At 39.8% G+C, this 4260-nt stretch overlaps 5 non-coding genes across 5 annotated transcripts; 2 read left to right on the top strand and 3 right to left on the bottom strand.

Moving 5' to 3' along the window:
- Positions 1-257: 257 nt before the first annotated feature.
- trnag-ucc (transfer RNA glycine (anticodon UCC)) lies at positions 258-329 on the bottom strand. The gene has a single exon. It is a non-coding gene; the product is annotated as a tRNA-Gly (tRNA).
- Positions 330-849: 520 nt separating this feature from the next.
- Positions 850-921, top strand: trnap-agg (transfer RNA proline (anticodon AGG)). Its single transcript has one exon. It is a non-coding gene; the product is annotated as a tRNA-Pro (tRNA).
- Positions 922-1584: 663 nt separating this feature from the next.
- On the bottom strand, positions 1585-1656 carry trnaw-cca (transfer RNA tryptophan (anticodon CCA)). Its single transcript has one exon. It is a non-coding gene; the product is annotated as a tRNA-Trp (tRNA).
- Positions 1657-2146: 490 nt separating this feature from the next.
- On the top strand, positions 2147-2218 carry trnap-ugg (transfer RNA proline (anticodon UGG)). The gene has a single exon. It is a non-coding gene; the product is annotated as a tRNA-Pro (tRNA).
- A 240-nt stretch (positions 2219-2458) lies between these two features.
- On the bottom strand, positions 2459-2532 carry trnai-aau (transfer RNA isoleucine (anticodon AAU)). Its single transcript has one exon. It is a non-coding gene; the product is annotated as a tRNA-Ile (tRNA).
- Positions 2533-4260: the final 1728 nt, after the last annotated feature.

Genomic DNA, 4260 nt, shown 5'->3' with positions numbered 1-4260 from the left:
CAACCACAGGCGAGCCCAAACAAATGGGAGCATACAATGATCATAAAACGAGGCAAATAAAGGTGCAACACGAGGAGTCAAGCTGTTGTTCAATTAATTGCTTGATTGAGAATTTTTCTAATTTTAGCTTAGTATTTGAGAGACATTCTTTGTATGTTTACTTGGTAATCATTCTTGTCGACACTATGTATTATAGCTGTGACGCAGGTGCCACAATGCAGCCTCAATCAAAATGGAACTACAGAGGCTAAAAGAATTGCGTTGGCCGGGAATCGAACCCGGGTCAACTGCTTGGAAGGCAGCTATGCTCACCACTATACCACCAACGCTCGCTGGTCATATAATGAACCTATGCCAACTTTACAATCGCACTTCGGTCATCTGATCTGATTTTGTAGATGAATGTTTATGTGTTATATTAATCAAATAGCACGAGTCCCGTTCCTGACAGTGCGTGACAGGAACTAGGCGCCCGTGCCTCCCGCCTATGTACTACAGTCATAATTAACAAACGGGGCTTCCTGCAGAAGCAGCAATGCCCACATTACGGGCATAGAACGCGTGTTGCTGCAACGTTGTTACAAAATTGATAAATTAATCAAATTCAAATTTTATTTGTCACATACACATGGTTAGCAGATGTTAATGCGAGTGTAGCGAATTAATGTGTGAGAAAGTGTGCGGATTTTGCGGACTGGCTGGCCTGGACTGGATTAGTGAGCGAGACTAACCGATGCCGCAATAAGCCCTCACGACATTGGTCAATGCATTATTCATTTCGTTTATTTATTGTAGAAAGTTGAAATTACGATTTGATGTATAAAGCTTATTGTTTCTTCATGAAATTGTGGCTCGTTGGTCTAGGGGTATGATTCTCGCTTAGGGTGCGAGAGGTCCCGGGTTCAAATCCCGGACGAGCCCAACTTTTGTAGTAGTTTAGTAGTAGTTTATTTTTTATTTTTTTATTTCACCTTTATTTAACCAGGTAGGCTAGTTGAGAACAAGTTCTCATTTGCAACTGCGACCTGGCCAAGATAAAGCGTAGCAATTCGACACATACAACAACACAGAGTTTACACATGGAATAAACAAAACATATAGTCAATAATACAGTAGAACAAAAGAAAACAAAAAGTCTATATACAGTGAGTGCAAATTAGGTAAATTGAGGAAATAAATAGGCCATGGTGGCGAAGTAATTATAATATAGCAATTAAACACTGGAATGGTAGATTGGCAGAAGATGAATGTGCAGGTAGAGATACTGGGGTGCAAAGGAGCAAAATAAATAAATACCTTTTTTTTTTTTTTTTTTTTTTTTTTTTTTTACATAGGTGGGCTGTAGTAGTAGTTTAAAGTAGTAGTTTAAAGGCAGGCATATCTACAACTACAATTTTAACCAATAGGAAAGACCAATACGATAAAACACAGTCTACCAGTGTTGTGTGTTTTTGTTTTTAATTTTACAAAATGCATGGACGCTAGCGTATTCTTATATTTTAGTTAACCATCAACCCAGTGATAACAGCAGTTTAGAGAGTCCAGCCGCAAAAACAACACATTAATATATACCAACAAAAAATTTGACCCCGACGTGATTTGAACACGCAACCTTCTGATCTGGAGTCAGACGCGCTACCGTTGCGCCACGAGGTCTATCTACACTTTAGCGCAACATCTCTACTTAACTATATACAGTCATGCAACTGATCGTAACAGTGAAAATTTAGTAAATTGATATGACATGACAAGACCTAAATAGTTCTGACCAATACATAGGAATAGTACTTATAGGCACTATTTTCTCGCAGTTAATGGTAACAACGGCGCGGGCAGGTGTTCAGCAGGCGGGAGCGAAGGACACTGTGCGCTTAGCCAGCAAGCACACGGTGTGGCACCCGCCGGCTGTGTACCAGAGACCGTTTAGAAACTCTTGTGTGGTTACATTGAATATCATGGATCTTGAGTTTGCGGCCAGCTTGCAACGTGCCACCAGGCGTTACTTACATTGCTGTTGTTTCTATCAAGCAGCGATACAATGCCGAGCTACGTTTTGTATTGTACTGCCATTTTCTTCTTTTAGAGCGTTTTGTAAAATATTAAACAGTACTAGTCAAAACTTGGATAGTTTTTATAAAATTGAGATGGCTCGTTGGTCTAGGGGTATGATTCTCGCTTTGGGTGCGAGAGGTCCCGGGTTCAAATCCCGGACGAGCCCTGTGTTTTGGTCAGATCGTTTGATACATATTTTGCATCTCGGCAAAGATTACAGCAGTAGATAGCAGTACACACTCACTGAATGATGTATTGATATGACAGATCGTGAAATCATATTATGATTTGTTTAAGACAGACGCGGTTAGCCTATCCCTGTTTTCATTGTCTTCAAAAGGCATATATGGGTAATTCAATAAATGACCTCTGGCAATGGTCGAAATATTATATGTTGTAAAATGTTTGGCCAGTACGGGTATCGAACCCGCGACCTTCGCGTTATTAGCACGACGCTCTAACCAACTGAGCTAACCGGCCGTGTAGTTGGATTGCGTTGCAGAGTATATAGCCATAATCCAAATAGATAAGGAATGAAAACTGGGTTTTCATCCAATTGGCAATAGATTTTCATGTGAATATTCTAGAATCAGCATAAAAACAATATGCGCATTTTACCCACCAGATATGTTTCCATCCATTTGGCTTGTTGCAGATACAAGGCTATGTGATGATGTGGTGCACATAAAAATGTCAGATTTTGCGGTTGAATTCCCATGTACCGAATGGAAAATACAAGTAAAATAGGTTTCCATCGCATTTTCAAATCTACTGATGTTTTTATTATGATATGTAAAAAAAATGTGTTGTATTTATGTTTTTTTTATATAGCCAGTGTGCTTACCATAGTATCCGCACGTGTGCTGTACCGCTGTTGGCTAGATGAATGTATATTATAAACTGGGTGGTTCGAACACTGAATTCTGATTGGATATGACAAAACATGTATTTTTACTGCTCTAATTACGTTGGTAACCAGTTGATAATAGAAATATGGCACCTCGGGGGTTTGTGATATATGGCCAACGGCTAAGGGCTGTATCCAGGCACTCTGCGTTGTGTCATGTTAAGAACAGCCCTTAGCGGTGGTATATTGGCCATATACCATACCCCCTCTTGTCTTATTGTTTAAGTATAGCCTGCCTTAGATGAGATTATGGACAAAATTGCAAGATCATTTTTATTTGTCTACGGTAGCAAAGCATCGATGATCATGTCACCAGAATAAGAGGCACCAACATTTTTCACATACTTAATTTTACCAACACAAAAAGATCCCACCTTTGTCTAGCTTATTTTGTTTTGTTGAAATTTGGAAAATTGACCAAAAAATGTCTGTTTCCATTAGGCTTCTAATTAAAAAATGTATCCGACATAAATAAGTTGAATGGAAACTTTGTTACTGATACTGAACAAAATTTTGACTGCATATTACTTTTCACTGAAAAATTATAAATATCTTGATCTTTATTATCCTACGGTTCTGACTTGGTTTACAGGGAGAATACTGTAAGATAGTGGTCTGTCGTAGTCTTCATAGTGTGTTGTTCGATGGCTATCTCACCTTTCCTCTATTAGAGAGGTCCAGACCTGCTTTTGTTGTTTTTGTTTGGCCAGAGCGTGACTGTGGCGCTTCAGCCTCCCTGTCAGGGCCCTCTCTGCTTCATCCAGCTCCCCAAAACGACCAATGATTGCGTCCAGCCGACTCCCCAACCTGGAAACAAACAGCCTCAGATCCCAGATCCCAGATCCCAGTATGTTTAATACGATAAAGAAATGACAAGCTTTTGGACTGTAAAGTGGCAATTATATATATATTTTTTAATTATTCGGGATTCATTAAAACAGGCACCACTAGGCACGTTGTGGTACGTAGGGAGGTACCAGGTAGTATTATATATACCTCATAACTTCCCAGACTCCAAGAAGCCTTTTAGAGAGGTCCCCTCTGAAAACATCCTGTAGCTCTCTGTTAAAACACTCACTCCCAAACATGCACTCTATACACTCTCCTATGCTTCCACAGACACAAATACACACAGGAAATGCAGTTAGCTGTTGCGAGATGAGTGAGTGAGCGAGGTGTTATTTTAAAAAGTGGCTAAAATAGAAAGCAAATGGCTACTCTGGTCTCAGTGCAGGTCCATGGGTAATACTAGAGGACTCGTCCGCATTGTAATTCTTTTATCTACTTTCTCAGTACAGCGT

Source organism: Oncorhynchus masou, chromosome 13 (genome assembly GCF_036934945.1).
Source record: "Oncorhynchus masou masou isolate Uvic2021 chromosome 13, UVic_Omas_1.1, whole genome shotgun sequence".
NCBI lineage: Eukaryota > Metazoa > Chordata > Actinopteri > Salmoniformes > Salmonidae > Oncorhynchus > Oncorhynchus masou.
This window is presented reverse-complemented; position numbering and strand designations above follow the sequence as displayed.